Source organism: Corvus cornix, chromosome 2 (genome assembly GCF_000738735.6).
Source record: "Corvus cornix cornix isolate S_Up_H32 chromosome 2, ASM73873v5, whole genome shotgun sequence".
NCBI lineage: Eukaryota > Metazoa > Chordata > Aves > Passeriformes > Corvidae > Corvus > Corvus cornix.
The window spans coordinates 149,899,486-149,917,457 of NC_046333.1; the positions used below are offsets into that span (position 1 = coordinate 149,899,486).

General features: G+C 43.1%; 1 protein-coding gene across 1 annotated transcript in view; it reads right to left on the minus strand.

The window, feature by feature from the left end:
- The window catches only part of KCNK9 (potassium two pore domain channel subfamily K member 9), a 102,890-nt gene that overhangs the window by 12,085 nt on the left and 72,833 nt on the right, over window positions 1-17,972 (minus strand).

Genomic DNA, 17,972 nt, shown 5'->3' on the forward strand with positions numbered 1-17,972 from the left:
AAGTCAGTGAGTGGAAATATGTACTTCACAAGGGCAGTTCCTGTTGTGACACAGAGACATCTAAATGAGCTCAGTGAGTTATTCTCAGGAGAAAACTATTTCTCTACAATTATTATAACAGAAATATTGGGACAGAACTCAGTACAAAATTAATATACCTACATTTATGTATTTGCATGTGTTCTGTGTGTCCAAACTCCCACTACAGTCAACAAAGATTCTATGAAAACAGGCAGTAGTGAGTTATTTAACTGAACATCCCAAGTCTGGCAAGATGAAATGACAGTTCTGAGTGTTCATTGATCATGTTCATTAGGTCCCCATTAGACTGACTAGACATCTGTTGACTGCAGAAGAATTTAGACACCCACAGAACTGGCAGACAGCTACCTGTAAACAGCCAAATGAGGATATCCTAATCATGATAGATAGTCACCTTGAGTGACTGTCTCCAGTGTAGGTGCCTGCACTGTAGATATTGAGGGTTTAAATCAGTTTTCCAGAAAGAGTCATCTAGCTTCATACAAGAGCCCCTGATATATCAAGATACCACAGACAGCTGGTAGATAAAACACAGGGCATTCAGCAGACCCACACTCTTACAGATCTGAAGCTGGAGGACAGACCTGACCTAAGATACCACTGAGGCAGGACCACTGAGGAGCCCTGCCCACTGCATTTAGACTCAGGTCATGGACCTGCTGCTCTGAATATGTCTAATCCTTTTTTGAAACTGTTGACACTGCACACCTCCTCAATCTCATGTGACAACAAATTCCAGAAGTTCACTATCTGCTATTTAAAAAGGCACATTTTAATTTCAAGGATATCTCCTTGTTTCAGCTAGAACACCTTAGCTACAGTGTTGAAGTTCTAAATCTTCCTTATCTACCACCTTCATGGCTTCAGCTAAACTCAGCTTTATCTCTGCTCTCATTTTTTTTCTGTCTAAACTGAAGCCACAGCCTTTTCACTCTTTTAGCAGAAGCCACATTTCCTTGATGATTCCCATGTCCTCCTCTGGATCTTCTGTAGCTCTGCCACACCACTTTTGAGATGCAGAAACCAGAACTCTGCCTTCCCATCAGGATGGGGGTGCACCTCAGAGTCTGCACTTTTACTAGAACTAAAATATGAACACCAGGCAACCTTCAAAATGTAAAGCAAGAGTGTACAAAGAAAAGAAAACAAGAAAACCAGCAAGAATCCCCTTCAAAAAGCAACAGGTTTATAATTATGTCAGCTAGTAGCTGTTGACAGATGGGATGTAAAAACCACTTTACCAAAGAAGCACAAAACTCAAAACAGGAGGTTCTTTCCCGGGTTATAAAGGAAACAGATTCACCTGTTGTATTGAGCCAGGTAGTCTGTTCATCATAAAAAGCAGTTTCCAAATTACCTGGAAAGGGAAGTGTCTTCACCAGATTGATGCTGGGTTAGTTCCACCTGACTGTCCCTCAATAAAAGCTGTAATTTCCTCTCATTACTAAGATCAGCTTTAGAACTACAGGGGTGTTAATTAAACCAGGGATGTCTTCCCATTTTATAGCTTTAGTTACAGATGATAAAGAGAAGGAAAGCTCCAGAAAATGTGATTTTCCACATGGTTGCAGAGATGGTAGTTGGGGGAAACAACTTTTACTTTGGGTTCTAAAAAAAAATTTTGGGGGTGAAAAAAGGTTTCTTTGGATCCCACTATATCCTTATCATTAAAGATATCCCCAGAAACAGTTTAGAGAGATCATAAAACATTAATATTATGTGCTTACACACTATCTCACAACTGAATTTCTGAGAATTGCCACAGACTTTGTAATTGCATATCCCATAAGATAGGAATATACCCATATTCCTGTTTTGCAGATAGGGAAGCAGAGACACCAGCAGGCTTTAATTTTTCCACAGTTCACATAAGTAGACAGAATATTCAGAAATTCTGACTTCTATCCTGCCCCAAGTCATACTCACATTCCACAATGTCAGATAAATATCTCTCACTGTATTTGCACCATGAATCTGGGGTAAAGAAAGCACTTTATTAATCAAGCTGGAATAAGATTTTTCAAAGAGTCACATATTTATCCTATGAAACACGGCTTTAAGGAACACCTTAGCCATTGCCCTAAACATTCTGAAATGAGGGGTTTTGAGAGACCAGAGACAGACTAACTCTCTATTACTTAAGCACTGCAGAATCTATCCAGCAATGTACAGAGTAATGCATGGAAAGCAAACTGCAGCAGTGCATGCTCTCTAAAATTCAGTATTTTTCAAATCTAAAACAAGCCACTGTCTTCTTAACATCAGAGACTGCCTCTGGGAAAAAGGGGAAGGTGAATAATTGCCCAAGGAAGAGGGGCACAAAGGATCATTAATGGTGGGAAAGCACACAGGTCACAGAGTCAGTCTCCAAGCAGCTGGGTTTTACTTGTATCAAGTAAAGGCAGAAGCAGAAGCAACTGCCTTGGTAGCAGATTTCAGCTACCAAAATTCTTCCTCATTTCCTCTACACGAATGTCACTGCCCTTTAGCAGAGTATAAAAAGATGACTTTGTGTCATCCATAAGAAACACAAGGCTTAAAGAGAAATAGAAAGGTTAATCATGACATCAGGACGTCTCTCTCTTCTGTGGTGAAGAAGAAAGATTGAGCAGAAGACCTTAGTACTGGGTACAGGAAATGCATCCCTTAACAAGCCACAGAGCTAACAGTGAGAAAGGTATAGATGGAGCCTTATATTGGACCACATCTAAGTAAACACTGCCTACCCTACTCTGGTATAGTAACTGGTTTGATGAGGTCCCACAATACAGTAATGTGACCACAGCAGGCAGTTTTGCCTGATGTTTAATGAGATATCATTTGAATGATCAAGGAAAGTCTAAATAACTCTCACCCTGATTGGAAGCAATATCATTATTACTATCCTTCACTTTCATAACCCCTCTCAGCTGCTCAGGCTTTCAAGACAGAGCTCATCTGGGCTCAAGAAGGATAGCTTGGCACGAAGAAATGTCATATTTCAGTGTTACTCCAATTCTGGACTGTGGAGTACCAATACACCACAAAATCCATCTCCTCCCAGTCATGAACCAGCTGGGCTACAGACACCAAGCAGAATTGCAGGAAGGTGTAAGTAAAGGAAGAAAAGAATCACAGTGTAAAGGCTGGCACCAAATCAGTACTCTGTTGGGGTACTTCCCAGCCTTTGGTTTTTCTGGGCCTTGTCCATTCTCTGATGAAAAACTCTCAAAGACCATGTGCACCCACATGTAATTCTAGAACAAAAAAGGAATTCTATTTTCTTGTTTACCAGAGTGTAGCTATGAAGGTCTGAGGAAAACCCACTTAGAGCCTTCTTCAAAGCTTATTTTTCTTTGTTGCCTTTCAGATGAGACACAGAGAGAAACTACTCAGAGAGAAACTACTCATTACAATCTCTCTGAAGTACAGCTGGGGACAACCCCAGTATTTTTCTCTTGGTTGTAAAGAGACATTATGCTGGGGTACCAGCCCACAACCAGAATGTGCACAGGAACTCTGAGCACAGCTACCTGAATCCAACGTTGACCAAAAGCAGATGGCTGAGGAAGAGCATAGGAATGCTGTAATTACATGTGAGTTTCCCCCAAGACTTCACATACCCAGCTTCATTATTTGGTGCTCAGGGATTTCCTAAGCCAGTTTTTGCTGGGTTTAGTAACACACAATGGATTTCTCTTCCATGAGTTTGGGCTTGTCCCTTCAATGTGTCTGAAATTTCTGCAGCTGCAACATCCTGTGGCAAGAAGGTTCACAGATCAGCCATGTGTTCTCTAAAAAAACTGCCATTGCTCCTTTACTTCCCTTTCGTTACTATCATCTGATGGTAATGGTATCTCCTTTTTGGAAGAGACCAGGAACAATCATTTCCAATTCCCTTTCTTTGTGCCACTCATGATTTTATAGACCTTCTATCAACAAAAATGCCATGCTGTATTCAGGCCCCAAGCAAGTATCTCTGGCACTCTGCATCCTCATGTGGACAGAACAGCTTGCTTAGATCTACACCAGTGATTTTGGCACCACACTCAGCTGCGGGGTACAGACAGGTCCATAACATCTGCCTTCTCCTCCAACACAAATTCCCTGGAATAACACTTTGTTTCTGGGGCAAAAAGGGTCTTAAACAAATTCATGCTATTGCAATGATACAGACTGCCCGGAATAAGTAAATCCACAAGAAAAAGAAAACATTAGGGGAAAAAAACCTGAATATATTCAGTGTGTTTCATCTACATGGTAGCCATCTCCAACACTGCAAGGTGGTATCTACTCTAGCAAACCAAACTGAGCTCAAGTTCTGCCAGAGAAGGTTTAGGTTAGATATTAGGAAAAAAATTGTCATGAAAAGGAATGTAAAGCATTGGAACAGATTGCCCAGGGAAGCAGTGGAGTGTTCAAAAAACATGTGAATGTGGCACTTGAGAACATGGTTTAATGGTGAACATGGTGTTGGTGCTGGGTTGACCATTGGACTTGATGATCGTAAGTGTCGCTTTCCAACCTTAACGATTCTGTGATTCTGAGGATGAATTCCACCACCAGCCCCTCATGTCCACACTCTATCACCAGCCCAGCCCATTATGGCTTCATCCTGGAATAAGCAGCACTGTCCTAGGCAAAGTCTATGCCTGGCCCACACATGGAAGTTAACACTCACCAGGGACCACTGCAAATAAGCACTCTCCTGGGGCAGTACTTGTGTTTGTCTATTACTGGCATTCAATGCGTCTGTCTGTTGGCCTCTGTGTCCTACAAAACACAGGTCCTGCTTCACTTAAGAGCACAGATAGAGCCTGCATGGGTTGTCTGAGTGTTTTGCTACACTGGGCTCTGCCAGAGACTGAGAGAGGTTTGTCTCTAGATGTGCATTGGTACCAGGCCAAGTACATGGCCAGTGTTAAAAAAAAAACAAACTGTGACAGTGGTGAGTTAGTTATGGGTCATGCTCAGGCCAGAGTGTATCTGCAGAGCTAAGCCTCATTCACATTCGCATTTAATGTGCAACAAGTCTTAGATGTCTTGAATCTCAAAGCAATGCTCTACATTATTCATGAGGGATGCTTTATTTCTCTTAGGAGGAGGTTTCTCCCCTCATTCATGGACACATCATTCATCCCAGTGATGGGCATTTGGGCCTGGCTGTCTCTGACAACAGTCTCCGGACAGGAATTAACTTCTCCATCTGTGTGACTCAAACCCTTCTTAGTCATGCTGGCAGCAGCCCAGGCCAGGAGATAATGAAGAGAGGATAGCAGCACCTATTCTTCAGATGGGAAAGCGTAATTCAGATTAAAACATCTTCCTGATGTAACACACTTCACTTCAGAGGTTCATCTACGTCAGAGAAACTGCCACAAGGATCAGGCTGTCTCTCCGCTGGATTTGCTGTTCTTGCTTTCAGCTTTCAGAAGGGAGAAGAAACAACGTGGCCTTTGTGGTGCAGATGAAAGAGGTTTTCAGGAGGGATCAGGGAGATATTTTATCTAACTAACTGGTAGTAACTCATTTACGAGGACAAAGACTTTCTCCTGTAAGGTAATCAAGAGCTGCTGTTACCTGGATGAAAGCTGCTGTGTAACTACACCACTCTCCTGGCACATGGGCACTGCTGACTGCGCCCTCTTCTCTCTCACACATATCTGGCCTCTCCCTGAATCCTGCTGCCTTTCTTCTCAAACATCTCCACGACCTCTTTTTTCTTTTATTGCCTTGTCAAGTGATCTTGCTGTAGACTTCAGCTCAACAATCTCTCTTAGTTTTGCACTTCCTCTTCCATCCTCAAAGACATCCTCCCCTTCCATGCTCAAAAGACAGTCTCTAAAGTTAGGATAAATCATGGCACATGTCTCCCTAAGGAACACACAGCAATACATGATTATATCATCTCTTGTTGAGAAGATAGGGAGAGGAAAAAGAATCTGACTTGCCCAGATGCAACTTCAAATCCTAAATCCCTCGACAAGCTTGGCACAGCCTCTCATCCTGGCTCATCCCTGGTCTGTTACAACTGCTTCCATATCCTGGCTGCAGAAATAATGTCATGACACCTTGGAAATTGCATTAACTGCTTTGCTTTATATCAAACCTGCAGATGATCTTCTATTCTGGGTGGCAGGGATGCAACAGGCTTCCATGGATTTTTTCTCCCCACCATAAGCACAGACTTCTTTTCTTCTTGATCTTGAAATCAAACTTCCCACATGCTCAAGGAAAACAGCTTCAAAAGCAGCTCTGATGGGAGAGGCAGGCCCAGGCAACATGCAGCAAAGAAATAAGGAGGAAGAGGAAGAGATCTGCTGAGCAGCAGGTGAAGATACAGCTAAAGCCAGTCTTGCAGGTGGAAGGCCACCTATGCACATCATGAGTCAGGACAGAGAAGTGTTTGGCCTCAGGAATTGCCTCTGCAGCAGTGGCTCCTGTAAGCTCACCAGAGATGCTGAATCTACTGCTTGTCAGCACATCCAGCAGCAGACCTGAAGGACTCATCCAAAACCAATGAGACTGATAACTACTGCTGCCACTCATTCCTCTGCCACATTTCCTTATTCCCTCTACTATTCTGGTCTGCAGCCATCCCACATTATCTCCTTCCTTATGGAACCTGAACCTTCCACTTTGGAGCATTACTGATAGCAATTTCTTCCCATAGCTTCTCTTCCAGCCACACCAAGTTGCAGTAAATACTGGCCTGGTGAATGCTCTGCATCACCCAAACTGCCTGTTGGCATCAATTCCTACTCCTGACCATCACCAGATGTGGCTAAATCATGTCCCATCAGAAGATTCAACCACAGGAAAAGTACCAAGAGTGCTTGGGCAACTGCTTAAGAACACAGCCCTGAATCTTACAGCCTTGATGGAGCAAGAACTGAGGCCATCAGCTGTAACAGCATTCTGGGTAGTCCTCTTGTGGGTGGCACTTGGCAAGACAGTTATGTTGCCCACATTAGCTTAAATGATAGGGATCCAAAGGCAGCAATTTAGTGAAATACAGCCATGCTCATTTCTGATTCAGGGTAGGACTTCAGGTTTGGCTGGTTTCAACTGGGGATCACATGCAATACACTCAGGTGTTCCCTGTAAGAAGCTGACCCTCTTGAAGAGATTTCCTTTGGATTCTTAGAGGGTCAAGGCAAATAATGTGTCCCAGTCCCTGCAAGGTTCTCAGCAAGGTCACGTTCATGAGACACATTGGAGAATTGTGTTTCAGAGGTTCTCAGACTGCTTAGACTGCACCTTCCTCCTTCCCTGTCTGGACTCCACCACTAGCGTGTACAAGAGATGGCCTCTGCTGTTCCCTGCTGGATTCCTCCCTGGGGAGGTGAGAACACAAATCTGTTCAGTTCATTGGGGCAGAGCAGTTGGAGGTGCTGCTTATTCTGCCACACTCCTGTCAGAGGCTTGTGCCCACAGAGTTTCCACCCTCCCCCAGGTGGAGAGACGTGGGGGCTTCTTTGCTTCCTGTGAAAAAGACCTTGTATTCCTCTTGGACTTAGACCCCAGCAGGACACAGCTCCTCTGTTTTGAGACCTATTGTTTCTGCATAATGCAAAAACAGAGATTTGGTCACATTTGGCCCTTTCAAATACCCACTGGGTTATGGCAGTAAGGAATAGACTTACGAGTTTAAACCAAGGCATAAAAAACTTTCCTTTTTCTAATTAGCTCTGTGTTTTTCTCATTTTGTGGTAAGGATGAGCTGTCTATATCTGTATCTCTGCTCATCTGTTTTTCCTCCACAATAACTTTGAAGCTGCTCACCAATTTCCACCACTTAGAAGAAATTGTAATGTGAACTTGATAGTGATCTGTTCTGCTGGGCCTACCATCTGGCCAATCTGTGAATACACATAAAAGGGCCTAAAAATCAACACACACACAGTGCAGGCTCAGCTGCAGCTGGGATCAGCTCCTTCTCTGGCCAGTTACTGGAAAGAAACAAGAGCTGGAGGTCCTTCATGGCAGGGTGAGATGTAGCAGCATGGGAGAGAACTGAAGGAATGTCATGTCTCCATCACCTTATAAAGCAGCCTGCGATGGAATATCTGTCTGCCTGCAAGGATGAAGATGCAAATCAGGGTTCAAGAGAACTGGGGATGTTTCTGAGTTCACAGGAAACCAGCCTTGACTACCACTGCTGCTCAAGGAACAACTTGTTTCTAGCAAAAGACAAAATGTGAAAAACCTTGCTTCAAAAAAATACCCCAAAATATTTGAGACTTCTGTATTTGCTTGTGCTTGTTACTTTTTTTCTTTTGAATGTGAATCTTTCCCTTTTTTTTCTGTTTAAAATTTACACTATAAGGGGTTTTACTAAAACATAAATGAGGGAAATTGGAAAACTTCAAATGGCCCCATGAAATCACAACCTTTCTGCTCATCTATCTGACACAGAAAACATGATTAACTCAAACATCCTCTTGCTGAACTTAGGCACTACTTTTACTGTTTAGATAGGAGATGTCTGTAGTCCCTGGCAACTCTTTTCAATAAGGTAACAGAGCAGCTGAGGTACCACCTCCCATGAAATCAAAGATGCCAACATTCACCAGTTCATTTTGTAGAGATAGAAAAGTATCTCAGCTCATCCCTACAATTTCCTTTGCTTCAGAAAAGAGGCTGAGAAGATAGGAGAGGTTCCTCTCCAGCTCTGTGAGGAAACAACCATTTAAACAGCCGTGATTCTGGTATACCAGATTTGTGTCTGGTGTACCATTCCTGACTCCTCCCAAAACCAACAGCAGCTCTGTGCTGGATTTCCAGCTGGGCAGCAGTTGACAGTTGACTTCTGAGTCAATATTTTCCCATGAGCTCTATTTTTGACTGTCCCTGCACTCTTTTCCTCCCTTTCGTCCTCTCTGCTTGGTTCTCTGAATCAATCAGAACACTGACCTGAGGCTCACATCATATCTAGTCCCAAGACAAATCATGCCCAGAACAAGTTCTCAGTCTGAAGAGCATCATCACAACCACTAGGAAAAGACTTTATCAGGTTGTGTTATCCATTCCCAGGGGATGGCATATGATTGTTCCTTACAATATATTCTCCAGGGCTTTGTCCAGTTTTGTTTAAATGATTGAACTAACAGAGTTTCTGCTCTCTGCCTTAGGAAGTTGTTGCCCTGTCCAATAGATCCAGCTATTAGGAAGTTCTTTTTTTGATACACAGCCTGTATTTTTCTTATTCTATGCTGCCTTTTATCACACTGTTCTTCTGTAGCCCTCAATCCAACATCCCCCATTTCTCTCCATCATTGCTCACTCCTTTACACTTCTTGGAGGTAGTCACAGCTTCAAACCTTAGTTAATATTAGTTATAAACAGAGCTCTGGGAGGCAGAGTCCTGCAGCAAGGAAGAAAAGAGGCATTTTATAACATATACATATGTACAGATACATGTAATTATACAATTCAGATTTTGTCTCTTTAGAAGCAGCTCCTTATATGATCACTTTTATTGTACTTGTCTGAGATCACTCTTGCTGTTCAAAAACTTTCAGGATCTTTTCTAGAGCTGTGCACAGCCCTTCTAGCTGTAGGACCATGGTATCAGCGTCATCAGTTCCCTGGACTGCAAAATACTGTCATTTTTGCATATGTAGGTCTGACTGACCATCACCATAACATCATGTCCTCACTGTATAGCAAACTTTTCCTGATGCTGTCATTTCTGTACATCACAAAGGCTCTTTCTACTCCATGGATGTGACTGCAAGAAGCATTTTTTCCTTAATCACCTCTATAAATTGACTTCTTGGGCAATATTAATAGTTGTCTGTAACTGATTTTTGTTGCTCACAGTTTATTGGCAATTATCTGAGTCCTCTCCATGAGGGGGGAAGATGAAGGACTCACCACCTGCAGGCAGGATGATCCAAACAGTACTCTGAGGGATCAGGGGGAAATACATCAGGAAGAAGCACAGGGGCTCATGTCTTAACAAAAGACCAAAAATTAATGGGTTTCTTCTATGCTGGCTTGATAAAAAAGGGGCACAAGAAACTTCTGATCCCACTTTATTCAAAGAGTTAGTTCTTTTCAAACCACCAGGTCTGAGTCTTCACAGGGTTAATAGGATCCTGCTCTCAGCTCTCAATCTGACACTGCCAAGGCTCAAGAAGCTGTATCTCAACAAAACCCTGCTAAACGAATATTACCAAAGTCCAGTACAGAGCAGAGTGACTGAGATCATTAATGACGTAGCACCCACGTCCTCTGAAGCTGTGATGTCACTGTCCAGTGCAGTTCACAGAGTCATGTTCATAAATCTGTGTGATGCCAAATGCTGTCAGGGCTGGGCTGGTAAAACACAGCACATCCAGCAAGAGACACGGGGTGACACTCAGGGAAGTGGTTCAGATGTGTTTGCACTGAAGCAATCGCATTTTTCCTTCTACAACTTTCCCCTTTATGCAACTAAGAGACACACAAGAGCACACACAACTTGCCATGAGTTCCCCCCATGTATCTGTTTCAATTTTGTGCTGTTTCTACTGCAGATTTTTCCCATGTGGAAGATAAAAAAAAAGGTTATTTTTCCAACTTTTAAAAAACATTAATAGGCCTATGGTATTTTAAGCAGATTCTCCTTTCTGCTGTTGAGGAACCAGGACTTTCCCCATCCTAAAGGTCAGATAAAGGAAGGGTTAGTTATTCCCACTGTGCTTAGGTTCAATCCCTGCTAGAAAAATATGCCAGCAAATCAATTTAGAGACACAACTTTGACTAAAACAGAGAAAGCGCTGATCTAGACAAAGTTATACAGATACAAAATCACTTCCTGCAGGGAAGTCTCTGTGTCAGCAGGTGAACAGTCGAGTTTGGAGGAACCAAAAATTCCTCTTCCCTCTTCTTTGCTTGTGATTCTCTGTCCCTTAATGACCACAAAAAAGAAATTAGCCAGAATGGCGCAAGTTTTCCTGCTTCTAGAACTTTGCAATCACAGACTTCTTTACATCAGTTACAGCCTTTATTGTACTCTTCTCTGAAGAAAAGCATCCCCAAACATGTCTTCTGAATTCTGGCTGGCTGCAGTTTTGGCCAAGGTCATTTTCCATGCAGACACTCTAATTTTGCAGCAGCTTTAGTAATTGAAACCTGGCTTCAGTGATCTAACAGTGAAAGTCAGCGGAATCTGTCATCATTTCCCCCACTACATCACATATAGGCAGAGCAGTAATTCAACTGGACTTACAGATAGATTTCATTGAATGAGGTACATGGATTTCATTAAAAATGAAGAAAAAAATAATGCTCAAATGCTTTGGGTTCAGTTTATTTTACCAATGTACATGGTTTTTTATTTCTCTTGCTCTTATTCCCCAAGAAAAAAACCCTTATGCTTGATAATACAAACAAAGAGAAGTGCCTCAATTATCCTCTACAAATTTTAAAGTGTGTTCTGCCAATTGTCTTTGAAACACTGAAATCATTCAATCAAAACTTCTGTGAAGGAAGAAGTTCAATTCTGATTGAGAAAGCGTTTTTTGAAGCTGAAACCAAGAAAGTTAATGGAAATATATTGCCCAATGATACCGTCCTGTCCAGCTTTCCACTGAGCCAGTACTTACCTTTGAGGCACATGAAGACAGAAGAGCTGAGCTAAAACATGAAGGTAGACGTTTTGCAACATTGTTCAGGTTTGGCTATGGGAAGATTTGCTGGAATTGCAGTACCAGGGTAATTACACCAGCCTAACTCACTGGGTTGGCACTTTCAAATGAAGCCATCTCATATATTTTTCTGATAGCAACTTTGATCTCACAGAGGCAAGGACTCACCAGGAGCGTAGAGACCTTGGTACCTTTCCCCAACAAGACAAAGACAGAGGCATTTCTCATGGGATCCTGTTCCAGCCATCAGAAACTGCCCAAGGAAAGTCAGGAAATTGAGCCTAAGAGGTATTAAACCCAGAACTTGAACTCATGTGCATTGAAAATCTCCTTCCTAAAAAGATAGAGGTACACCTCAGTTAGGGCTTCCATCTCCACTAATCAAGCTGAAAGGCTGTCCCTAAACACAGTGCTCTTACAGCTGAAAGTTTTCCTGTTTCCCATCCAAACTTGCTCAAGGTCTGATTCTTCACATGGAAGTTCTTAGCTCAAACAGCAACCCACCTAGTTCACCTTTCCTACAGATTAATAAAGATCAGCCATATCTCACCAGCCTGGTTTGTTTGTTTGATTTTTCCTAGGAGGAATAAAGCAGTCACAGCTAGTCTGTTACATTAGACAGGGTCACTTTGACAGCATTTTGCACCTTTCCAGCTTGAATTCAATTTTCTTGTACATCAACAACCCAAATTTAGATACAGAGCCACAGAAATTCAATGCTGCATTTGTACAGACTTCAAATTGTATTTCATACAACTTTAGACAGCTCTTGTATACAGCACTGACACAAAACCTGAAATGAAGTACTGCATCTCAAACCTACCCGTCCTTGGTGCGTAGCTAAAAATCCATAGGATCTTATTTTGTCCTACACTGATGAAAATAGTGTAATTATTCTTGGTGATTGTGAACTCACAGCACTGTAACTCAAGTACACATGAGTTTATGATTTAACCAGAGACAAGCATGTGAGCTAAGCTCCATGCTAGCATTAAACAGATGGATGCTAAAAAGAAACTTTCCATATACTGCAAGCATCTCTCCCATGAAATGACCCATGGAAAGCAGGATGGGGTTCATGTGCGCTACTGAGTCTTCAAGCTGACAGACATATCCCAATTAGTTATTCTAAAAGTGGATCTGTTCAAACTCCTCAACACATTTCCAGTGCCCAGAAAATCCTTTTGCTGAGACCAATCTGAGCTCTTTCACCTCCCCTTTTATTTCTTTGTTGTTTACAGACATCTACTTCTTCCCCACCAGCCCTGATAAGCACAGCGAGCAGCAAGATTGTAGGAGGCAGTAGAGTGAGACACCATTTAATGCACCTGACTAGGCATAATCAGAGCCATCCATCACTTCAGTTTTCTATTCCCAGCCAACAGGAATAGTCAAACTGAGTGGGAAGAAATGGGAAGTCACTCAGAAAAACTTCTTCAAACTCCTCATCATTTATCTTCTGCTGGGTAGAAAACAATGACCTACTATATTATTTTAATATCATAACCAGTGTTTTTCATTTTATTTCATTGCTGAACTCCTCCGTACAAGGTGGCTCAATAAATCAGACTGACAAAGTACTTCATGGAACATTTCTGAGCAGTCATAAACATCATTTGCACAGTTTTTATACCTGAGAACCTCCACTGTGCTCCAAGACCCTGCAGTGGCAGGGGCTCTATAAATGACACATGAGATGGTTCCTAACTATTCACAATTCTGCTCTGACACAGGGAATTACCATCTGCACTTTCCAAGCATGGATCCCAGAGAGGGAGAATGCCTAGTCATGAAGAATACAGATCAGAGAGCTTGATAGATATCCCCCCCAAAATGGGCCTTCTAATGAGAGAAGTTATTAGTTTATTCAAAATGAGAGAAAAAACACTAGAAGGGTTATTTCATAAAATCACAGAATGGTTTAGGTGGGAATGGACTTTAAAGATCATCTCCTTCCAATCTGCTGCCATGGGCAGGGACCTTTCACTAGACCAGGTTGCACAGGACCCCATCAAACCTGGCCTTCAACACTTCCAGGGATGGGCATCCACAGCTTCTCTGGGCAACCTCTTCCAGTGCCTTACCACCCTCACAGTGCAAAATGTCTTCCTAATATCTAATCTAATCTACCTCTTTCAGTTTAGAGCCATTCCCTCTTGTCCTATTTCAAACTTCTTCAAACAAAACATCCTCCAGAACTATTCCTGTTGTGATTTAAGTCTCTATTTCAGCTTCACTTGAAGGCTTTGAAGTTTATATAAATAAGGAGCAGCACTGCTGAGGGTCTACTGGAGACCCTGCCTAATAGACATAATGTCCCTCCACTTGTCCCATGAATCTACAAGGGGCCTGTATTTACAATGTGATTTATTTATCATCTCACACTTGTCAGTCTGGGATTGGAGTTGCAAACACATGCTCAATTTTGGACTATCAGTAAGTTTATTAGAATAGTTTTGTGGAAGTCAAGTTTCTTCAGCTGTACATTTCTGGGAAAAAATATACATTATCATGCAGTGGGTTGACCCTGGTTGGCCACAAAGTTGCTTTCTCACTTCCCCTCCATCAATAGAATAGGCGGAAAAAGTAGGATTGAAAAAGTTGTGGCTTGTGATGAGGACAAGTTGACTGATCAACAGTTACCATCATGGACAAAACATGCTCAACTTGGGGAAAAGTAATTTCATTTATTGCGATTTACTCTCTGACTAGGTCAGTGAGAAACAAAGGCAAAACGAAAAACCCCTTATCCCTACTTCTCCCTTCTTCCCATTCTCAACTTCAGACCTTCATTCTCAAGTCTTCTCTCTCCTCCTCCTCTCCCAATTTGTCACAAGGGATGGGGACTGGGAGTTGTGGTCAGTCCATAACACTTTGTCCCTGCCACTCCTTCTTGCTTACACTCTTGCTTTTGCCCCAGCAGGGGGTCCCTCCCATGGGATATAGTCCCTACCAAACTACTCCTGCATGGGTCCTTTCTCTGGGCTGCAGTTCTTCAAGAACTGCCACAGTGTGGGTCCTTTCCATGGGGCACAGTCCTCCAGGAACTGCTCCAGTGTGGGTCCCCCATGGGCCAGCACACCTGCTCCAGCATGGGCTCCTCTCCATGAGCTGCCATTCCTGCCAGGAATTCCTGCTCCTGTGTGTGCCTGCCAAGGGCTACAGCTTCCTTCAGGGCAAATCCTTCTGCTCCAGCATGGGGTCCTCCAAAGTCTTCAGCATAGATTATCTGCTCTGGGGTGTTCTCCAAGGGCTGCAGGTGGATCTCTGCTCCCCCACGGACATCCATGCTCTGCACCAGGGGAATCTCAGCTCCGGCACCTGGAGCATCTCCTTTCCCTCCTTCTGCACTGACCTTGGTGTCTACAGAGTTGTTCCTCTCTCTCACATTCTCACTCCTCTCTCACAGATGCTGTCTGGCATTTTATACCCTTTCTTAAATATATCAGAGAGGTCTCACCAGCACTGCTGATGGGCTCAGCTTTGGCGTGTTCCATGTTGGAGCTGGCTGGAGCTGACTCTCTCCAGCATGGGGACAGCTTCCCATGTTTTCTCATAGAAGCCACCCTGCAGGCCATGACTACCAAAACCTTTCCATGTAAACCAAATACATACCAACAGCTATTTCATATTTGCTTGGTTGGTTGCTTACGACTCTTGGAAGAAACAGCTTCATTTTCAGACTTGCTACCTCATTCATTGATGGGTCTCATTTGCCTTGCAAAACCATTAACAGTTTGATAGAGCTGTTGTCAGCAGCTTCAAGTGCTCACACTGAGTTTGAAGCTGTTCCTGACTCCTGAAGACCTCTGACTCCCTGGCTGTGTAGCAGCCAGCAGCACTATAAACCTGGCAAGGTTTCATTTATCTCTGCAGAGAACCAGCTTTCAGCTTTGAAGAACCTGTCCCAGGGAGAAGACTCTGGTAAGCACCAGCACATCTACTGGGTAACCGAGTTGCTTTTCTTACCAGGCAGACAGGTGGGACATGGCCTAAAGACAGAAGCTGAAAATTTCCTTCAAAACAAAAAAAAAAGGTCTCTGACTACACTGAATCTCAGATAGACTTCCATACTCACTGGCCTAATTCTCCCATCAGTTTCTTTCAATTTCATTTCCACACCTCTCCCTTTTTGTTGGTTACATCCATTCCTCTTCCCTGCCTGCTCCACCAATAGATCACTCCATTGCTGTTCTCGTGCCTTCACCCTACTTGTTTTCATTTGCTGTTATCACCTTTTCTTTGGTTCTATTTTCCTCCTCTCGGTCACCCACTTTCTTTCACTCCCATCTGTCTAACCACAGCGAACACCTGCCTGCAAAGGCAACGCCCCATATTTAAGAGAATTCCATAACTTGTAGTCACCCTATGCAACAGATCTCCTGTGATGATAATTGCCAGCTATAAACCATCAGCCTTATCTGTGCCATCAAGATTAATTCTGGCATGGGGCATTATAAAATTAGCCCTTCTTGGCAAAGCTGCTGGCCTTTAGTTTCCACAAGAACGCAATTAAATGGTATTTGTGCAGTCGAGCTGGAGCAAAGCTAAGAGGAGACAGACATCAGGAAGTTATTAGACTGGGAAGTAAAACAACTACTCCTTGGTTAGATCAAGCATTCAAACATGTTATACAATATTTCAAAGGCAATACAGGCAAAACAAAACCTCTCAGGCACTTTGCCTCCTTCCCTCCCTCCTTATCTAGCCTGTGGGGAAACACATACCATAACAGCAAATGAGGGAAGTCATTACCAGATCTCCAGATTCTGCGTTTGCTCACAAGGTTACTTGTGCCACACCAAGTTAACTCAGTGGGGACTCCAGAGCACAGACACAGCTTGAAGTCCTTCCTAATTAAATACACACACATACACACTGTAATCAGTGCTCTCTCCTCACCCCAGGGCAGGATCTTTGGCTCGTATAAGTCAGCAGAATGCTCTGAGGAGCTAGTTTGATTTATATTGGCTAAAAATCCAGTCCCAGAGCCTCTGTGCATACAAGAGGATGTTTTAGAATGGTGAGTATCTGGGCTTAAAGAAGCCCTCTCACACACAGACTTACACCCTGCAGATAGGCATTTTTATGTGCATCAGTGGTAGCTCAAGTTTTACCTCTTCTTCAAATCAACTTTTGATTAGAGATGGGCAGTTCTCTGAAGCTGGTGTCCACAAGCTTCATCCTGCTGGGGCAATCACCCTCTCACTCAGTGACACAGTCCAAAGGAAACAATATCAAGCAAATTTGCTGGGCATGCCCTACTTTGCCTTCACAGATGTCGCCCAAATCATTGCATTTGGCATGATTTTGGAGGAAAGCTATAAAACATAAACCAGTTTCTACTCACATATTTTTTTTCTCCCAGAACCTGCGAGGGGTTTGGTCACATAAATTAGAAAAGTTAAACAATTGCTCAGCTCCTTCTAAACACCTGTGCCATGTCAAAAGGTAAGCATTAATATCACCATCGGGAAACCAAGGATCCTAATGAGGTTCCTCTTTAGAGGAAAGGAGATGAGAGACATCAGCTTTAGGTAGGATCTGCAGTCCTTTGGAGTCTGTCAAGGGCAAGTGTCCCAGGCACTCAAATCATTACACAGTGAAAACACATCCTGTGGGAACCAGGTTCAACTTCTGACAACCCACACAAGGTTTATGTGTGAATCCTGCTCAGCACAGCTCTGTTTCTCCACCCACCCACGGCCAAAGGAGCAGACAGGCTTAATTTACTGCTCTTTAAAAACAGACGCTGGCCTTCAATTTATCTCCATCAAGAGAAAAAAATACCCAAGCTCCTCAAATGGAAAGCCCTGCAGGATTTTGCCTGAGCAAATGTGAGATGGAGATTTGACAATAAAAAAGACATTTCATTTGTCTTATTAGTGGCTGACTACTGTGGAAGGTGTTCAATCAATTAGACCAATCTTGGCCTCCTGAATTATTGATAGAGAGAGCTGGATTACACTCTAAAATGCTTTTAGTTTAATTGCCCGACCCATCATTGCTTCATTTTCCTTTTCTTATGTATATAAATTTGTTTTTGTTGTTGTTTTGTTATTTAACCAAAGCAGTTTGCCAGCAGCTGACTCTGGCACTTTGCTGCTGTTGGAGGGAGCAAGTGCCGACGCCTCGGCCAGGCAGCGCTCGGAGGGTGCAGCGGGCAGGGAACGGTGCCGGCATCCCCAGAGATCAAGTGGAACCTGGGGGGAGAACAGAGGCTTCCCACAATGAGAGAGTCATGCAGGGGAATCAGGGGGGCTCCTCCTTCACCTCATACCCATTCTATTCATTTTACAACTCTTGGTCCCTTCC